General features: G+C 43.1%; 1 pseudogene; it reads left to right on the top strand.

Annotated features, from left to right (window-relative positions):
• The first annotated feature begins 597 nt into the window (after positions 1–597).
• Positions 598–4,790, top strand: LOC109171494 (annotated as a pseudogene).
• The last annotated feature ends 17,275 nt before the right edge of the window (positions 4,791–22,065 follow it).

The raw sequence follows: 22,065 nt of genomic DNA on the forward strand, positions 1-22,065 counted from the left end.
AATCATATCATCTATTTTGGTATCAGAGCCAAGTAGTCATCCTCATCAAAATCAGGTTACAATGTCAAGTCCAGAACACAACCAAGATGTAAATGCTACGCTTAGATCCATGCAGCAACAATTTCAAAGGTTTAATGTTGTCTTCGATGGTATTAGAGACCAACTAGAATTACAAGACGCTGCTATCAAGGAACTTAGGCTTCAAGGCAGACCGGAATCCGAGAGGGGGAAGGAAGTGTTAGAGGTGGTGGAAGAAATCCTAGGGGAATTGGGAGAGAGGAAGAAGATGATGGGGAGGAAGAAACGTTTGAAAGGGGTAGAAGGGGATTTAGAAATATGAGGGACCATGACGAGAGGGATGATAACATAGGCAGCATTAAAATGCGTATCCCTTCTTTCCATGGGAAAAATGACCCCGAGGCTTATATTGAGTGGGAAAAGAGGGTAGAAAGAGTGTTTGATTGTCATCACTATTCTGAGAGGAAGAAGGTGAGCTTGGCAATAGTTGAGTTCAAGGACTATGCCAACACTTGGTGGGATAATTTAGTAATGAGTAGGAGAAGGAATGGTGAGGGCGCAATTGTTACCTGGCGTGAGATGAAGGCTGTGATGAGGAAGAGATTTGTACCAGCTTGGTATCACAGAGAGCTTTATCAAAAGCTCCAAAGTATTCTCCAAGGCTCTATGAGTGTTGCTGAATATGATCAAGAATTGGAGACCCTTTTGTCAAGACTACGCATAGATGAAGATGAAGAAGCGAAGATGGCCAGATTACTTAAGGGCCTAAATCACGACATTGCTGACATCGTGGAACGGACACCTTATCTTGATTATGATGAATTGTTTCAACTTGCTGTGAAAGTTGAGAAACAACTACGAAGAAGAAGATATGAACGTAACCAGCCAAGAGAACAAACCAAGCAATGGCGGACTGAAAAGGAGAAGAAAGGAGGGACAACTGCTACCTATTCCAAATCCAAAAGCAGCACGTCCAAGCCCACCCAAGACATGCTTAAAAATAAACAAGAGCAGAAGGGGAAGGAGAAAGTTGAAGCTCCTCCACGTAAGCTCCGAGATGTAAAGTGTTTCCGATGCTTGGGTTTTGGACACTATGCATATGATTGTCCTAATAAAAGGACCATGGTGGTGAAGCCCACAGGTGAAGTACAATCCGAGTCAGAGGAGGAGCAAATGGAAGAAGATATAACATTGGTGAGTGAAGAAGAACAACCACCTGCCGAAGGGGAACTCCTAGTAGCACGTCGGATTTTAAGCACACATGCTAAGGTGGAAGAGGACCAGCGTGAGAACTTATTCCACACACGCTGTTTGGTCAATGAAAAGGTATGTAGTGTGATCATTGATGGGGGCAGTTGCACGAATGTGGCCAGTACGGAGATGGTGAACAAACTAAAAGTCAAAACCAGCAAGCATCCAAACCCATACACCCTACAATGGCTTAATAACTCTGGAGAAATCAAGGTGGATCAACAAGTTCTAGTTACATTTTCCATTGGAAGATACGAGGAGCAAGTAATGTGTGATGTTGTACCAATGGAAGCCGCACACATCCTGTTGGGGAGACCGTGGCAGTTTGACAAGCGAGCCCAACATGACGGATACTCCAACAAGTATTCCTTCATGCACAAAGGAAAAAAGATTGTTTTGACTCCTTTGAGTCCAAAACAGCTTGTAAATGATCAAAAGAAAAAAAGTGAAAAAGAAGCAAAAGCCAAGAACAAAAAAGATAAAGATGAGAAAAAGCTCAAAAAAGGCATGAACCTAATGTGTAAAAAGAAAAATATTGAGAGGGCTCTTAACTCAGGAAGAACGATATACTTGTTACTTCTCAAAAGTGACAAGCCCATCGAAGCTAACAAAAGCCACCTCCCGGAGGCTATCTCTTCCCTTTTGCAGGAGTACATGGCATTATTTCCTAAGGAAATGCCTAAAGGGTTGCCTCCAATAAGAGGAATTGAACATCAAATTGATTTGGTACCAGGTGAACCATTACCAAATAGGCCAGCCTATAGATGCAATCCTGAAGAGACCAAAGAGATTCAACGCCAAGTTGAGGAATTGCTGACCAAAGGACACATTCAAGAGAGTCTTAGCCCTTGTGCAGTGCCAGTGCTACTCGTGCCCAAAAAAGATAGAAGCTGGCGCATGTGTGTGGACTGCCGAGCTATCAACAAGATCACGGTAAAGTATCGCTTTCCCATTCCTAGGTTAGATGATCTCTTGGATGAATTGCATGGATCACGAATATTTTCAAAAGTTGATCTTAAATTTGGTTATCATCAAATCCGTATATGTGAAGGTGATGAGTGGAAAACAGCATTCAAGACCAAACAAGGTCTGTATGAATGGCTTGTTATGCCATTTGGACTCACTAACGCACCTAGTACATTTATGAGGTTGATGAATCATGTTTTGAGAGACTTCATTGGAAAATTCGTAGTTGTGTATTTTGATGATATTCTGATATATAGCTTGAATCTAGAGCAGCATGTATCCCACTTACGTGCATTATTTGATGTTCTGATTGAGCATAAGCTATACGCAAACTTTGAAAAATGTGAATTTTGCACAACTTCTGTCAAATTCTTGGGCTATATTGTGTGTGATGAAGGAATTAAGGTTGACACTGAAAAAATAAAAGCAATCCAAGAATGGCCTACACCTAAATCAATTAGCGATGTTAGGAGTTTTCATGGGCTTGCTAGTTTCTATAGAAGGTTTGTTAGGGATTTTAGCTCTATTGCTTCACCATTAACTGAAATAATAAAAAAAGATGTTGGCTTTAGTTGGGGAGAGAAACAAGAAATGGCTTTTAATATTCTGAAAGATAAATTGTGTTCTTCACCTATTCTCGTCCTTCCTGATTTTAATGCTACATTTGAGATTGAATGTGATGCATCCGGAGTAGGAATAGGGGCTGTTCTGATGCAAGGGGGAAAACCAATCGCTTATTTTAGTGAAAAGTTGCATGGAGCTTGCCTAAATTATCCTACTTATGATAAGGAACTGTATGCATTAGTTCGTTCACTTGAGCATTGGGAGCAATACTTAAGACACAAAGAGTTCGTCATACATACTGATCATGAATCTCTTAAGTATTTGCGGGGCCAAGGGAAACTTAACCGCAGACATGCTAAATGGGTTGAATACATTGAGACTTTTCCTTATGTGATTAAGTATAAAAGTGGAAAGGAAAACGTGGTAGCTGATGCACTATCACGCAGGTATATTCTTATCACCTCATTGCAAGCCAAATTTCTAGGTCTTGAGCATATTAAAGGTTTGTATGAAAGTGACTCTGATTTTTGCACCCCTTATCTTGCTTGTAAGGATCACGCCTTTGGAAAATTTCATTTGCATGATGGGTACCTTCTTAAGGAAAACAGATTGTGCATTCCCTTTTGTTCAATGCGTGAATTACTAGTCAAGGAATCTCATGGGGGAGGGCTAATGGGGCACTTTGGAATTCAAAAGACATATGACATTTTGCATGAACATTTTTTTTTTGGCCAAAAATGAAACATGATGTTTATAAGTATTGTACTCATTGCATTGTTTGTAAACATGCTAAATCACATAGCATGCCCCATGGTTTGTACACTCCGCTGCCTGTGTCCACACATCCTTGGATTGATCTTTCAATTGATTTTGTTTTAGGCTTACCTAGGAGCAAAACTAACCATGACTCTATATTCGTAGTGGTGGACAGATTTTCAAAGATGGCCCACTTCATCCCCTGTAACAAAACTAAGGATGCCAGACATATAGCTCACATTTTCTTTAAAGAGATAGTTAGATTGCATGGATTACCTAGAACCATAGTATCTGATCGAGATGTAAAGTTCCTTAGTTATTTTTGGAAGACTCTGTGGTTAAAACTTGGAACTAAATTGTTGTTTTCTACTACTAATCACCCTCAAACGGATGGCCAAACTGAAGTGGTGAACAGAACATTAGGCACATTGTTACGGGTGTTGATTAGTAAGAATCTGAAAAATTGGGAGGAGTGTATCCCTTTTGCTGAATTTGCCTACAATAGACAAGTTCATAGCACTACGGGTTATTCTCCATTTCAAATTGTTTATGGTTTTAATCCACTAACTCCTCTAGATTTGTTGCCTTTACCTTGTCATGAAATGTTTAACCTTGATGGTGCAAAGAAGGCCGAAGTGGTGAAGTCACTACATGAACGAATTAGCCAAGCAATCGCCAAAAAGAACCAACAAGTGGCGGACAGGGTCAATCGAAGCCGGAAGAAAGTTGTATTTCAACCTGGAGATTGGGTTTGGGTCCATATGAGCAAGGAACGATTTCCTAATCAACGCAAGTCTAAGCTCATGCATAGAGGTGATGGTCCATTTCAGGTGCTATCCAGAATCAATGATAATGCCTATAAGATTGATCTTCCCGGGGAGTACGACAATGTTAGTACAACTTTCAATGTTGCTCACCTGACTCCTTTTGATATAAGTGCAAACCAAGATTCGTGGTCGAATCCTTCTATGGCGGGGGGAGCTGATGAGGACATCACACAAGGAGACTCAAGTTCATTAGCTCAACACGAAAATAGGATGCAAGATCCATTACAAGTGCAGGATGGTCCTATGACACGAGCTCGGACTGCAATGGTACGTGAGGCCATTTGTGCGTGGACAGAGAAGATTGAATGGAACAAAATTTATTCCTCTACAAAAGAGAATGGAGGAGAGAGTATGACCAGCAAAGGAGAAGGCCAATACTACCATATTATTACACTTAAAGAAGGCTAATGATAGCAGCACAAAGGACCGTATAAATGAGACATCATCTCATTATTTATAACTTATGTTAGGCTAAGTTCATATGTAATTATTTTAGCATAAGTTATTTTCTGAATTTTAGACTTCCAGCACAAATAAATAGGCTAGGACAAGCTTGAGAAGACATAGTCTTCTTTTAGTTACAAGAACACTAAGTCAAACACAAATATAGGATCATACAACCACTAGGAAGAATTTCTCTCCTTGTGGGGCTGAATTGTGTGGTTTTCCTTGCTTGAATAAGTGTATTTAAACCCCTCTATGTCTACTTTGAGGGACAGATTATGAATGAGACAATTGAGTTAGCTTTTGCATACTTCCAACTCTTGTGTTACATAGAGTCACCTCTAGAAGCTGTGAAGTGCATGCTGTGATTGTGTGTATGTAAGCTTCTATTGTTCTTCGTGTGATGCGAAGCTTCTATCCAAAAGAAAATCCTAAATACATTAAGTCTTTAGCCTTCCAAGAGCCACATCACTTCCACCCAAAACAACATCCAAAACACTTCATGAAGAACCATACATAACGTGAAGCCTCCTGGCTGAGTTTTTAGCACAGAACGGAGTGGAACAAGATGAATATTTGACACGAATCATATCATCTATTTTGGTATCAGAGCCAAGTAGTCATCCTCATCAAAATCAGGTTACAATGTCAAGTCCAGAACACAACCAAGATGTAAATGCTACGCTTAGATCCATGCAGCAACAATTTCAAAGGTTTAATGTTGTCTTCGATGGTATTAGAGACCAACTAGAATTACAAGACGCTGCTATCAAGGAACTTAGGCTTCAAGGCAGACCGGAATCCGAGAGGGGGGAAGGAAGTGTTAGAGGTGGTGGAAGAAATCCTAGGGGAATTGGGAGAGAGGAAGAAGATGATGGGGAGGAAGAAACGTTTGAAAGGGGTAGAAGGGGATTTAGAAATATGAGGGACCATGACGAGAGGGATGATAACATAGGTGACATTAACCCATAATAAGGAGCTGGATTGGTGTGGGTATCTGCTTCGCTCGCTGGCAAAAACCCATGCTAGGTGGTCTCTGAACACTCGGGGGAAATTCCTAGGCCCACTACTATTCTTGATTGTAAGTTATGTATCTCGTATGACTCATGGATGAATGTGTTGTTTGTTAGGTGTGTTTTAATGTGTGTAAATGTTGTGGTACAGCTCTTATATGTTGACAGGGTCGTTGTAGGCGCAAGAGATGTCCCACGGACCACCCCGGTGTCGCATGGGTGGACTTCTAAGGGGTTGGAAGCACGGGAGGAATGGGAGGTTGCAGCGGGCGGGGGGGGGGGGGGGGGGGGGGGGGGGCGGAGGGGTTGGCAACGGGCTGGTGGATGCACCGTTGCATCAATCAGCACCGTGACCACCGCGTCAAACTACTAGAAAGACTCCACTCGCCAGTCAACCACACGGTGCCCCACTCCAGGTGTCTTCACAAGTCCACCTTAGCTCAATGGCAAACACCCTCGTACTCAGGGGGTTATAATAACACCCTCACTAATAACATTGTAATGCACGCGCAGGATGGACCACGGAATCGTGCACCACCTCTGCCTACCGCACGTCCAACGTCTGCAGGGGATGCCTGACACGGACGACATGATCTTGGTGCATCGCCCTCACAGACCCAGTCCTCTAGCCGGCTAGGGGGTAATCACGTGCTTCCTGACCGTACTCCGGGTGTAACGATGGTATGCATAATTATTGGACTAATGGGGGTGGCATGTGGGTGAGGTGCTTTAACTTGTGGTCACATGCAGGGGTTGGCCCAGGGGTTCACCAACATGGCAACAGACCTTCGTTCTTTAGCTGTGAGGGTTGTAGTGGAGGTCCGCAGGAATCCTAGCGAGCCTCACGAACATCACGACTTCTAACAGATCATCGATGTAGCGGCTATACTGGCACCCCTAATCACGGAGCACTCAAAGAGAGCACCTCACCATATGCCGGGAGTAACGCGTGCACCCCTGGAGGATGCGGTGTGGCAGAGCACGCAGTTTTTGAGGCAGTTGGACCGGGTAGAAGAGGAAGCCACGCGGGCTAGAGCATTGCCAACTACACAGGTTCGGGGGTGCTATATTGTTTTGGAAAGTGTGTTGTGGCGGTAGAACCTGTTTTTTTCTAAACGGGGGCGTGCTGCTAATGTGTGGTCCTATTATTTTGTGCAGACACTGCACGAGGGGGGGGGCGGGGGGGGGGGGGGCTCCACCACGACAATGACGGAGTGGGACGCACCGAGCTTTAGTCTGGGAATGACGCAAGAACTAGCACCGCTGGTGGTGGATACCACAGCTGCCACGGCTGGTGTAATTACACCAACTGACAAGGTTTGTCATGGTACCTCAAGGATGGTGGGCTCTGTGGTGGGTAGTATAGTGGCATATCTCTATCTCTTTTAATGACAATGCTAGCCTGGTCTGTTGTGGGGTTTTAATTCTGTTTTTTTTCCCTGTTTTTTTTTTTTTTGTTTTTTTTTGTTTTTGTTTTTTTTTTTTAAATAATTTTTTTTTTCCTGTGTGTTAATTTGCTTTACTAGTAGCATGGTAATGTAGGGGAATGTAGATTACAATCCATTACAGATTACAATGTTCAAAAATGAAAGAAATGAGCATAGAATAAACATGTTAAAATTAAAGATCATTACCTTGTGCATTATCTTGTCCATTAAGTTTGGTCCTGTTATGGGGGGTGTGCTATAGTAGTGGGGGGTCATATTATATATATTGATATGGAATACATATACAGTGTACAACAATATATATATATATATATATATAACATCACTAATTGGCAGTAGGGTGAAGCATGAAGCAGGATGTGGTTTTTAGGCAATAGGAGGAGGGAAGTGCGGAATTGACAAGTCATTCCTTGTACCCTTGCATGCTTTTAGAATTCAATTTATGTACATCAATTACGGTTCCACTACCACTCTTTGAGGTGCCACTAGTGCACGGAACTGTGGGCTAGGGGGGGAGGGGGGGGGGGGGTTTGTGTGATTTATTTTTTCTATTTTTTTTTTTTTTTTTTTTATAATGAATTCCAGGTTTCGTCTATTTAAGCCAGTTTCTTAGTAGGGTGTTTTTATTTTTATTTTTTATTTTTATAATGAATGGGTGTTTGATAGCTGTGCATTTCTGGTGAGGTAAGTGTGCATTCCAGACCAAAAACTGCACGACTAACCAACCACATATATATGTATATATGTAGCTGTGTTACTAGTGCACGGAACTGTGTTGTGACTAATGTGTGTGCTATAGTAGTGTGGGGTTTGTTAGGGGGGGGGGGGGGTTGGGGGTTTGATAGTTGTGCATTTCTGCCCTTGAAGTGTGCATTCCAGACCTAAAAGTGCACGACTAACCAACTACATATATATGTATATATGTAGCTATGTTACTAGTGCACGGAACTGTGTTGCGATTAATGGGTGTAGATTAACCATGTTTAAATAAAAAATCAAAATGCAAGTGGTCCTGTTCTGCGAGCTCAGTTCATGGTGCACTCTATACGGGTCTGTTGGTGTTTTGTAATCTGATTTATGTGAATGAATTCAAGTTCTGGTGCAGTCCAGATCGATTACTGATGCTTGCACGGACTACTTGTTGCAGCCGTCATTCGTTCCAAGTTCTAGGCCAAGGGCCACGCCAGAATTAGCATCGCACCAGGAGAAAGGCACCACGGCTGGACCGTCAAATGAAGTGACGCCCACTGCGCAGGTATCATTGGTGATCTGTAGGTCTAAGATTTAACCTAAATACTATTGCAGGGCAGTGAATAACCTAAATACTATTGGCGAATATTGCTGATTTGTGAAGATAGTGATTTTCTGGATTGATAAATTGTTATGTGAATGCATCTCAGTTCTGGTGCAATTTTATTAACACGTATGGTTCATCATGCAGGTTCTACTACATGCGCCCGACAGGACCACCATATCGGAGTCACCACCTCAGTTAAGGGCAGACCACAAAGGGAAAAGGCCCATCGATCGGGAGCCTGAGCCTGTTGGCTTTTTTTCAGCACAGCGTCAGGCTACCCCGCAATTCCACTACCACCAATATATGTTGTCTGGATGTGGCTTTTTAATTCACCGCACGGTGACCGGTAAGTAGAGTACAACACATGTAGGGATATGGATGCAACCTCGTAAACTGTGTGTAACAACCGGTGTATGTTTAATTTGATAGCAAAGAAGTACTATTCGAGTATGCTAATCGAAAAGCGGTATGGGCTAACCTGCACACGCTAAAGGAGGGTACGAACGTCTCCAAGGCGGTAGTAGATGCTTGGTGTCTTGTGCTGAATGCGAGAGAGAGACCCAGGGGGCGGAATGTGCCTTCACGCTTGTTCTTTACAACAGCCGTTATGGTATGTACCTAGAAACGCACTAACGGGTGTAGGGGTCCGGTGCATTTTTCTCTTTCTGTGCAATATAACCTTCTGTGTAGTATGAAATTACCTGTGGGCAGTTCGGTGAGCCCGTTTAAAAAAAAATTGTACCATGCCTTGAACTTGAACTTGACTACATGCTTTGTTCCAACTCTAATTTTACTACATTGTGATGGTGTGTGTGTGTGTGCAGATTGGGGCTGTCGTGAATGTTGCTGCCAGCAGAAATGAAAGGCTTTCGTGGTTCACACGCCGTATTGATGCGGAGGTCCATGCTGTAGGGCACGTGGGGGTGGCCACGGTAGACATGGTAAGGACATGATCTGTGCATAAAATGTTCTGTAATATACACAATTTCGATGACATAATTGTACAACGTGGCAGTATATTTTTGCAATAATGCACCAAGCCCGTTACTATGTCATGAGCATCAATTTCAAGCATCCCGCCTTCGACATCATTGACAGTGCACCACCTACATACACAGGAGTCCAAATGTATGGGCGGGCTCCGGGCGAAATGGTAACCCCCATGCAATCATAGTCGTTCCCCCTACCGGTTAGTACCATTGCATGGCATATTGTAATCCGATGTTGTTTGCAGGTTGACCTGTTAGCTGCATACCTTGAAACGAAACATCAGCCAGTCCGTGCACTACAACTGAGGTCCATGACTCCCACGAGGATGCCGTTGGTATGGGGTGAAACCACGTGCGGCGCAGAATCGACAATATATACGATGCGCCATATGGAGTCGTTTATGGGGGACCGCTACCCAAAATGGTACACTGGATTACAAGCAGGGGACGCTTCATTGTTTCTGAACTTGCGCAGGCGTTATTTGCATAACATTCTGCTCAGTGAGGCAAATATCCACGTGCGTACCATTGTCACAAGGGTTGGGGAGTACGACTCCATCAGATCGGAACGGTTGCTTCATGGGTAGGGACGTCCACGACGGTACCATGGTAGGAAATGCAGAATGGGACAGTAAAAAAACTTGATAATGTTATTTTTTTGGTGTATATAAAGCCACTAGCATTAGCACGGTAGTGGTGCAACACATTTTATTCCGTGGAGGGTCGTTCAATAGCTTTTTTGACCACCCTATTTCGGTGGGGATTCTGGTTATGGTAGTGATGGAATAATTGGTTATGGTAGCTTTTTTATTATATTCATTTTTCTCCCCCTTGTGTGGTACTTTGCTACACTAGTAAATACTATCATGGAATAAATACCAAAATTCATAAATATTGTAGGGGTAATGCACGTTGGACTTGTCATAGTTATCAGTAGTACCGAATGCCAAAAATAGGCCCAAACGCACATGTCCTGTACATTAAATGGGGCGACCAAATGAAAGTCAGACAACATTTCTGTGCTTTGTTGTCGTTTTACTGTGCGAGAATATTCATGTTTAAATGGAAATTGGCCAATTAATATCCAATGACAGAATAGCATTCCAAATTATCAAGGTGAGCAACACAAAGTATGTGCTACACACAAGTTTAAAGGCCTACAGAAGAAGAGAAGTGTACCAACTGCCCGTTCTATGTGCAACAAATTGCACTTCATCAATTACAAACGCAATGCGTTTCAAAGATGGAAAAAAAAAAGGTGTCGACAAAGGAGTTACAATAAACAAAATAAATAAAATGATACCGTGGTCACAATGTCTACCAAGGGTAGATAAGGGGTGGGGGTTGTTATTCTGACTGTACCGCAACAACTACTTACTTATAAGGACAACTACGAGCGTTATGACGGGCGTACTCCCCGCACACACCGCATTTACGCCCTATTTTAGCACTGCTCAAAACAGCTAACTCACGTTGGCTTTTAATACGCTTGCCCGTCTCTTTGTTTTTATCTTGAGCAGGGGGCTTGATGGTGATCGATGCCGGGGGTGCAACGCCACATAAAGCCACGATGGCAGCATTGTTACCTTTTGCAGGGGCAACGTTTGGACCAGCACTCATAACTTCCCCTTTCAAATCTTCTAATACTTGCACCAGTCGCGACTGTCGTTCTGTGTTGCTGCCTACCAATGCAGCGCATGCGTGCATCGCATTCCATATCCGGCTAGGACCAGAGTCCGTAGAAGGAACATCGCAACACTGCCTGCAACATACAACACCTCCAACATGCCTACACCAACGTGGAAGAACATAGTCCAACGGCAAGCTTTTAATCTGTGCATCCCTGAACACCAAGAACATATGACGACAAACTAACCCCATCCGCTCAAATAGCTTGCAACTACAGGATGCATGATTCCCTATTGGGGTGTATTGCACAGTGTAGGTAGCGGTGCCTTCCCCTCTTATGTCGTAAGTGATGACCTCCCCCTCCTCACGGATACCAACCACTCGACAATAAAAACACCCAACTTAAATTTCTTGTTGTAGCTCATAAAAAATTGTTATCGTGAACATCTGTGCCAAATACCATTCAAGTGCCAAGGGGGTTTTGAAATCGGGCAAGTACCCCTCGCTCTCGGCGTTTAACTTGCTTTGCTTGTAACGCTGGGTCTCAAATACACTCTCATACTGCATATAAAACTCCACCAGACTGAAGTGGGGTCGAGAACACTTCCCGTAAACGCTGTTCTCTGCTTCAGATCGGGACGTAGTGCGCAACAGCCCACTCATGGGCAAATCTGTAAAATATGCAGGGATCCAGAACTCCCTTTCAGTTTACAACTTGGTGAACCAGCGGTGGGTTCTTAGGTTGTACTTTTCCATTAACAAATGCCATTGCACTTCGAACTCACCTACACTGATGGTCTCGTTCCAGGCGCTGGAGTTATGGCAAAAAAAACAAAAAAATAAAACCAAACAACAAGTGTACCACTCATACCTATTTGTACTGTAAGTAGCATCGAATGAGATCGTGTCGCCAAATAAGGAAAAATTGCGACGACCGATGGGGTCAGCCCAGAAAAGTCGCGCAACTCGGTTTTCTTCGTCCAGGTCGTAACTGAAAAAGAAGTTCTGGCACATAGCACACTTCGTTTTAACCTTCTCTATAATAATTTCACCGTCTTTGCCATCAACATATACCTGGAGGTCCAGTCTGAAATTGTGGAACTCGATGTCCATCGCACCAACATTTGCGTATGACCCGGTGACCTCCATGTATAGTTTGAAACCTTTGGAGGAACCAACATTCGCTCTAACACAGTTTGCTGCAAATGCCTGGTGTGCCACACCCAATTTTCGGTTAACTCTCATGAATAACTTCGATGCGTCAGAACACATACGATGACTGTGTCCCTCAACGAACACAGTTATCTCAAACTCCCCACTGCTCACCTTTCTAAAACATATCCGGGCTCTGCACTTAACCCTGTTAGATATCCATCTTCTTCGTTGCTTCCTCTTACCTCCACTATCCACGTGTGCACAGATAGGCTTGCTAATACCACCACCCTTAATGCCTTCCTGGTTACATACCAAATAACGCATCAAGTTCTCCCCGTCGCGGGCCCGTTGCATGGTGTAGAGCCGCACATCAAACCCGCAGACCCGTGCGTAGTTCGTGTAAAAGTCGATGCCTTCGTCCAATGTGCTGAAACGCCGCTCAACAACCGGGGTGATTTCGCTGTCCACAGCCGGACACCAATTCGTGGTTCGCTCTGCTAGTAGTTCGCGAACACCATGTGAGACGTAGTCACTGTCCGCCTCGCTCGCATGGGCACCTATGGACGAAAACACACACATAATACAATTGAGGCGAAAAATCCAGTAAAGAAAACCTGCCAGCCTGATGGGTCTATCACCAACAACCAACTTATAATAATATCAGTGAAAACATAAAATGGCATCCAAGATACAACACAGCATAATTAGTCCAATTTCCCCTTAAAATACAGTGATATTATTAGCATATACATATCATTCTCAAAATGATTTTTCTACCAGGCAGGCTAAAGTTGCAAGAATTTCGGGGTGAGCAATCCAAAACTGTACTTGGTCTTAGCAATTATCCGAGGGCAGAGAAACATAGACACCTCTAAATTAAAAGTGTTTCATTTTTTCATACGACAGACATTATTGTATAATCTTCTGTACCTTAATTAATACTATAATGTTGCAGTCTCACAGAACTACTGCTAATTGCTCTAAATTCATTCCTTTTTTCTATGTTGGTGGACTGCATCTGAACTGTTAGTTTAGAAGAACGCAAGAGAAATGAATTGAAGAATCAGACTCAAGTCAACAAGACGTGCTGAAGACCAAAACGACACTCAAAACTTCGAATCAGTTTTGACTATGATGCCAAACATTGATAAGAATACAATGGCATGCATTCTTAATAGAACAAGTGGCACATTGCAGTAGAATTCCAAGAAAACAAATTGCAGTAACGAACTAGAGTTAAAACAATGGGTATAACTTGCAAACATGTAAATAAAATTTCTATTTCAATTCTGTAAAGTGAATGTACTGGGTATAATTGCAATGCGAACTACCATTTTGACTGAACTGAATCATTCTTATTGCCAACAATATGACTAAACATGGATTCTAAGTTTAATTCTTCTTCATTGTAATACTACTAGAGCTAACAACAACTATACTCTGTAGTATGGGCGTAGGAGGTGAGTAAAAATGCACTCATTCTAATGCAATTACAAGGATATACAGAACTTCCTAACCCAACCCACACCACTAATTTCATCATACGCTCTTCTCCATCAGGACTAAGCACTGACGGGGGCAGATGCGTATGTAGTAAATAAAAATAGGGGGACATGCATGCGCAGGAATGCTAACCTGATATCGCTGGAGACCCCGTGTCACCCATCGCAAGTATGCCTACTGCACTCCACTAACTGATTCGCCCGGCCGTTGCAGAACACAATCACCGGCCGACGTGCACTGCGATGGGAGGCTGAACAATGGAGTTGCAATCACCCGATGTCTATACACCGCTCCACTCGTCGGAACTCCTCGCGTGTGTTTCCGTCAATCCCACACTTCCTCCGATAAACATGCACGAGAAGGCCTGTGTTTCCGTCACCTTCCGCCAACCTCAAACTTCCTCCGATAAACATGCACGTGAAGGTAGGTGTAGGGAGTCGGCAATTCAAAATTCAAAAAGAAGAATTTACGGAATTGCACTATGCCTATGTGTTCCGCAGGTACATCCCGAAAGGTGCACTGTAATTTTGAGCCATCGGATCAACAAAAATCACCGCACCATGGTGGTGCACAAGTTCACACAATAAGTGTGGTGTGCACCCGAAAAGCACCATATATATATATATATATATATATGTTGCTTTTACGGCCTTTGGTAGTCATTCGGCGGGCCAACACTACCGTAAAATACTTAGGGTGTTTCGTGAGTGAAAGACTAAGTGTAGCTGAGAGAATAATTCGATATTATTTCTCTAGGGTTTCGGCCGTTCGACCTCCTACATGATGATCTCATAGGGATATTTATGCAAGAGTACAAGATTCCTACAAGGAAAGTAGGGCTGACGTGGAGCCAAATCAGCTAGGGGATCCGGCCTTATTAATGGTAGAAATACCGAAATTAACAAAGAAAACTACTTGTCTTAAAAGAAGAAAGGGATTATGTGAAATCTACGGTAACCGCCTCTAGTTGAGCACTCGGGCGGGAATGTCGCGGCTGCCTGGCAAGCCGATCCACTCTAGAAGGGCTACGACTGTAACACCCCGTGTTACGGCCCTTAATCCCGAATTAATTATTTAATTAATTCCATTAATAATAATTAAAAAGGATTTAATTTGATTATAAATCCCTTTAATTAATTAATGTGGTCCACCACGGATCGTGGACCCTTGTCTAAACTAGAATCATAAGCCTATTAGAAATAAAGAAAGTATACCTTTACTATTCAGATTATGATTAGGATTCTCATTAATTAATTAATATGGTCCACCATGGACCATGGACCCTTATCCCTAAAACAAGTCCTTAGTCCTATAAGGAATAGAATTAGTAAACCCATACCATTCAGACCCTAATTAGGACTCCTAAATATATATATAAGGACATAGGAGGCACTTAGAAGTCACACCACAATAGATATCACCACACAAGAATTCCCAAGGGACTCCCCACCACCAAGCTTAGGGAGATCAAAACGGATGGAAATCTTAGGGAAGAACCTTAATAGCCAAGGGATGATTAATTAAGGCTAAGAGGTAACCCATGTCTCAACAAAACCTATTTTCTTCGCTATAATCTCCTTCCTTGGCCACCCTCTATATACTCGTGTCTTGATGAATTCTTCTATGTGAATTGTGATATATTCTTAATGATTGATAAGATGATTTATGTGTATTCTTGATGATCTTTATGATCTTGATGTTGAAAAGAGGTTCTTGATATTGATATGATGATTCTTGACGAATCTTGATATTTCTTGATAAAATATGACTTTGATGGTTTGGGTGGGATTAGTGTAACACCCCGACATTTTTAAACTTTTGAAGCTTATATAATAAAGGTGAAATCTCATTAATTCCCAAAACATAATACAAGGAGTACGGGGTGTTATGCCACACCTGAGCTATAGAACTCAGGTGCACAGGCTAACTAACTATTATCCTCAGAAATGCAATACATAATCATGGCACGCATGCCGAAAGGGAAACTAACTACTTCTACGCTTCAAGGTTCTAGCGCGCTCCAGTGTCTACTCTTCTGTGCCTGAAAGCCAAATATATCTGTTCAGCGAGAGATGCTGGTAACCCACTCCAACACGTTGAAATACGATACATATAGATATATACATAGTTATACGAAAAACCATTTCGAAGCATGAAGATATATCCTAAGAGACTCTAGCTTTCAAAACAGGGAATAGACTCGACAGATAGAGCTAAGCACAGACAATAGTTATACCAAGCATATACAGTTTACAACAAGGGGAAACAGGCAGGGCAGATAAAGATAAGCACAGTCAATATCCATAACCCAACATATACGATTCCCGACATAAATCCCAAAGTCACCTCCCAAGACACTCATAACGACAACTCATCCATATTTCATCACACAAGCACACTTTGTTGGCGCCACAGGACCAATCGCATGCCCATACATGAGGGTCAGCGCATATAGCTCTGACACGGCCCCGCAGCACCCTGCCCCGTATCGCAACACGGAGGGGTCGATCGCAACCGACCGATGAACCGCAGCTCATCATAGTTTGATCGCAACCAAACAGTGGACCGCAGCCCAAGAGTATGTCATCTGACCGCAGCCAGGAAATATGAACCGCAGCTCATGTAGAAACGTTTGATCGCAACCAAACGGTGGACCACAGCCCAAGAGTGTAAATCTGACCGCAGCCAGCTTCTGAACCGCAGCTCAGGAATAACCAATCCGATCGCAACCGGATTGGGGTATCATGCACATATAACACATAGCAAGCACATGCAGCCCACATTAGCACATTGGGAAGGGGGAGAAATCGTATAACGAAACCTATGCGTGATCAGCCACATACTAAGAACAATCCTAAGGGGTTCATACTTCTTACACCTAGGCCAACGGGATACCAATTCACTAGCATGCAATATATATAAGACTTATTCAACCTACGAATGGTACCCGAACATCAAACTAGACACAGGTACGATGGACGGAGTCCGTTGGGACACCACGGGGGTCGGGGGAACATCAAACGGGGAAGCCAGAATCCCGATGTGGGGTATTTTCCAGCGGGTAGCCGGTGGGTGAGGGTTCACCCGCCGGCTGCCCGCCGGTGGCGTAATTCCGGGCAGCGGGTGCCCGGCGGGCAGGTGCCCGCCCGCCGGCTGCCCGCTGCCGGCGTTGCCCATGTTGGCCGCGGGTAGGTGGCGGGTCCCCTACCCCCACCTACCCCCCACTGACTCTTTTTCACCAAAAACGCCCCAGGAACCTTTGTGGAACCCGGAACCATGCTTAGACACTTTCAAACGCAATTGACAACAATACGTAGACAATTAATGGATTCAAAAGCAAGAACATACTGCACATAACCTATCATGCTTTTCTAAACATAATCAACACCCAAACATACGAATTCCCACCCAATATACCAAGAACAATACCATACGAGTTCCACGATACAACCTAGGGTTCTAATTACTTTTAAATCAACAAGAACACAATTCATCTTCTAATATCAAGATTCGGTAGGAATATCACATAAACATCAAGAACATCATATAATCATCAAGAACATCAAGAACACCATATAATCATCAAGAACCTCTTAATACCATCAAGATCATCAAGATCACCCATGGAATCATAACACCAATTACCAAGATCAATATAACGAATCATCAACACACAAGAATATGGGGGAAATCCTAAGAGGGGAATCATAGCTATGAAAATAGGTTTTGTTGAGACATGGGTTACCTCTTAGCCTTAATTAATTCCTTGGCTATGAAGGGTTTTTCTTTAAGCTTCCTTCTTTCTTGATTTCTCCTAGGGGAATTCTTAGAATTCTTGGTGTGGTGAGAGATTATTGTGGTGGGGGTTCTAGGTGCCTCCTATGCTCCCTATTTATATACCTAAGAGTCTTACTTAGGGTCCAAATATTATAGGCTTGCTAACTCTATTCCTTTTAGGACTAGGATTTGGGTTTTAGAGATGAGGGCCCATGGACTATGGTGGGCCTCTTCCTAATTAATTATTGTAATTTTATTCTTTCTTTTGGACAATTGGTTAAATGATTACTTGGTTTTAGGAGTCGTAACACGGGGTGTTATAATTAGAGCCCTAGGATGGGTTGGGAATTTGTGTTGTATTGTTCTTGATATATATTTGGGTGGGAATTCGCATGTTCGGGTGTTGTTTATATATTAGAAGTCATAATAGGATAAGTCCTACGTGATTCTTGCTTTTGATCCGTTAATTGTCTACGTGGTGTCGCTATGTGCGCGTAAAAAGTGTCTAAGCATGGTTTCTGGTTCCACAAGGGTTCCCGGGACGAAATATTGATGAATGAGTCAGTGGGGGGTAGGTGGGGGTAGGGGTACCCGCCACCTACCCGCTGCCCGAAGATCACTACCGGGCAGCGGGCAGGCGCCGGGCAGGCGTCCGCCCGCCGGTAACCCGCTGCAGGCGGGTGATCCCTCACCCACCGGCTACCCGCTGGTTCGTGACCCACCCCGGGTCCCCGGCTTCCCCGTTTGATGTCCCCCATTCCCCGTGGCGTCCCAACGGAACCCGTTTGTCGTGCCTGAGTCTAGTTGGATGTTTCGGGTACCGTTCGTAGGATAGATGAATCTTAGGAATCGCATGCTAGTTGAATTGGTAGCCCGTTGACCTAGGTGGAAGTGGTATGAACCCATTAGGACGATTCTTAGTATGTGAATGATCACACGTAAGTTTAATTATATGTCTCCCCTTCCTAATGTGCTATTATGTGCTATAATGTGTTATGTGATGCATGATTCCCCAATTTGGTTGCGCTCAGATTGGCTATACGGGCAGTTGGATGGGTTGAGAACCATACCAGCTGTTAACCAGGCCGGTTGCGATCGGTCAGGTATATAAATATTATATAGGGTTGCGGTGCACTGTTTGACTACTTATGAGCTGCGGTTCATTCTCCTGGCTGCGGTCAGTGATAGACTTCTTGGGCTGCGGTCCACATGGGCCTCGGTGCTATGACCCACCGGACCTGAACGCGCCAGGACGGTGTGTAGGGCCAATAAGCCGAGGAAGGCTGTAGTCCACCGATCCAAATCGGGGCGGTGTGTAGGGCTACGGCTGGCTGCGACCCACCGAGCGATGGGACGACGGTGTGTAGGGCCATAGTCTCCGAGGATCTTCGCCCACCGACTAAGTATAGCTCCGCGATGTGTCGGGCTTGATCCGCTATGGTCCACCGGCGTACCCATCGGCGGTGTGTAGGGTCGTAAGTCCCCCCTTGAAAAGGGGATCGCGGTCAACCGACTGGGTGCGTCAGCGGTGTGTAGGATCGTGGTCCGACATTGAGTTCGTCAACGGTTCTCAAAGGGTTGGTTGCGATCAACTCCCCTCATACCGCGGTACTGAGGTAGGGTGCTGCGGGGCCGTGTTAATGCTATAAGCATTAACCCTCATGTTCGGGGCATGCGATTGGTCCCGTGGCGCCATCAACGATTATGTGATGTGAATGATGATTGAATGATGATGTGATTTGGAAATTTGGAAAGTGTTATGTGACCATAGATGCGTGTTCCTTATGAAGTTATCTCTACTTAACTGTTTATTGTTGATTGATGAACTTATCCCTATTTGCTGAGTCTATTCCCGGTTTTAAAGCTAGAGTCTCCTAAGTATATATCTTCTCGCTTCAAAATGGTTTTCCTATATCTATATCTATATACATACCTATATTGTATTTCAACGCGTTGGAGTGGGTTATCAGCATCTCTCGCTGAACAGATATATTTGGCTTTCAAGCACAGATGAGTAGATCCCAGAGCGCGCTAGAAGAATCATGGATTAGATAGATAGTTTTTCCTTTCGGCCTGCGTGCCATGATGATGTATTGAGGATATTTAGCTAGTTTAGCCTGTGCATCTGAGTTCTCCAACTCAGATGTGGAATAGCACCCCGCACACTTATAATTAGTAATGCTCTGTTTGGGATTTTATGGGAAATTACCTTTATTATATAAGTTTTAAAAGTTTCAAAATTTCGGGGTGTTACAACGACACCCAGGCGATGACACATCGTCCGCTAAGCCTGTTCGCCTGTCTGGGTTCTCCATGGGAGCCCGGTCGGGGACACGCCGCCTCTTGAGCCTGGTTGCCCATCTGGGTTCCCGAGGGGATCTCGGTCGGGACTCGCCAACTACTGAGGCTAGTCGCCCAGTTGAGTCCTGAGTGCGAACCTAGTAGAGGATATACCAGCTACAGGAACTGGTCGCTCTGCCTGAGCCAGCCGGCCCCCATTGGACGACAAGTCAACTGCGTCCTCCCTAGCGTGCTTCAAGATAAGCGGGGACCGCTGCTGTCTTCTTCCTTGATCATGAAGTGTCGTGTCGCACTTGACCCTAACTGCCTCGCCTTGTGCTCCTGACCCGACGCCATCAAAACGGGCTTAGCCCGTCGGGCTTTACTGCTAAAAGGGCGGGGCGGGCTCGTGTTTTAAAAGCTCGTTTTAAAAATGGGTTTTTTTCCCGCCCCTGTCTAGCCCGCAGGCTAGCCCGCCAGCCCGCCTTTTTTTTTTTAAAGGGTCTAAATCTTAAATTCCTAATCCTAAAATAAAATAAAACTTAAACTATATAATGCTATTGGTAAGTTATTATGTTTCTTTACAAAATAATGAAATATTTGATTATATTTTAGTTAGTTGATATTTTGGTGTATTGTAATTAAATTTTTAACTCTCTTTTATGGTGAATTTTTATGTAGATACTGAAGAAAGTTCAAATGCAACATCAAATTTTTCATATAAAGATTCAAATGTTGTAAATTTTGTTGATGACAATGAGGAAAATGAAGATGAAGAAGATGTGAATCTTGGAATGTTTGAATAATGTAATGGACTTATGAATTTATGAACTTATGTACTTAATTAGTTATGTTTTGTACTTTTGTGGAGTTTGAACTTTGAATGTTTGGTTTATGAACTTATGCAGTATGGTGTATTGACTATTTGGACTTAATGGACTCTATGGTATCATAGGTGTCATGATGTGATAAACAAATTTGTGTTATTTACTTATTTTTAATGATTTGTGAACTTTTTACAACTATATATAATGACGGGCTTTGGCGGCGGCCCGCGGGCCCAGGGGCAGCAAATTATGTTGTGCATTCGTGGTGCATACAGATGCAAAAATGACGTCGTTTTGCATCAAAACACGTGTCCTACTTAAAAAATTAGTTTCGATTCCTAGTAACAACATTATGTTATTCATTTTTTAGTTCATTCATTCTGAATTTTTAGTTATGAAATTCTGGGTGTATAGTTATGCAATTCTTGGTGTACAGTTATGCAATTCTGGATGTGTAGTTATGAAGTTATGGATTTATAGTTATGAAGTTATGGATGTGTAGTTATGCAATTCTGGATGTATAGTTATGAAGTTATGGATGTGTAGTTATGCAATTCGGGATTTATAGTTATGAAATTATGGATTTATAGTTATGTAATTCTGGATGTATAGTTATGAAATTATGGATGTGATGAAATTATAGATATGTAGTTATGCAATTCTGTATTTTTTTTTTTCAAAGTTAGACATCAAAATGACGTCGTTTTTGCATCCGTATGCACCATGCATGGTGCATGCAGATGCACAACATAACGATTGCCTAGGGGCAGGGCGGGCTGCCCCTACCTAGGCGTATTTTAAAACGGGCTTTTTAGCCCACCCCGTCAGCCCGCATTGACAGCTCTACCGGCGTCTAATTCTGGGTATATATATATATATATATATATATATATATATATATATATATATATATATAGAATTAGGTTCTGTGCGGTTAGGGTGCCCAGGTGCAGTTGTGCGGTTTAATCTGGGTTATTCATCTCACTTCAATCAACGTCCAGGATTACTAATATTTTTTTTAAAAAATGCGGTGGCAATTTTGTAATTTTTGCATCTTGGTCAAAATTAAGGTGAGCGGTTCTGTGATTAATGTGCGTGAGTTTTTTATATAAGATGGAGTGAGTCTTGTGCGTAAGGTGTGTGAGCTTTGTGCATAATGTGCGTGGGGTTGTGCTGAATGTGAGTAGTTGTTAAAACTTAAAGTGTGGTCTTTTGTGCTTAAGGTGCGTGATATTTGTTCTTAATGTGAGTGGATTTTGTTTTTAATGTGCGTAGGGTTTGTGCTTAATGTGTGTGAGGTTAGTGATTAATGTCAGTAGTT

Source organism: Ipomoea nil, unplaced genomic scaffold, assembly GCF_001879475.1.
Source record: "Ipomoea nil cultivar Tokyo-kokei standard unplaced genomic scaffold, Asagao_1.1 scaffold0319, whole genome shotgun sequence".
Lineage (NCBI taxonomy): Eukaryota > Viridiplantae > Streptophyta > Magnoliopsida > Solanales > Convolvulaceae > Ipomoea > Ipomoea nil.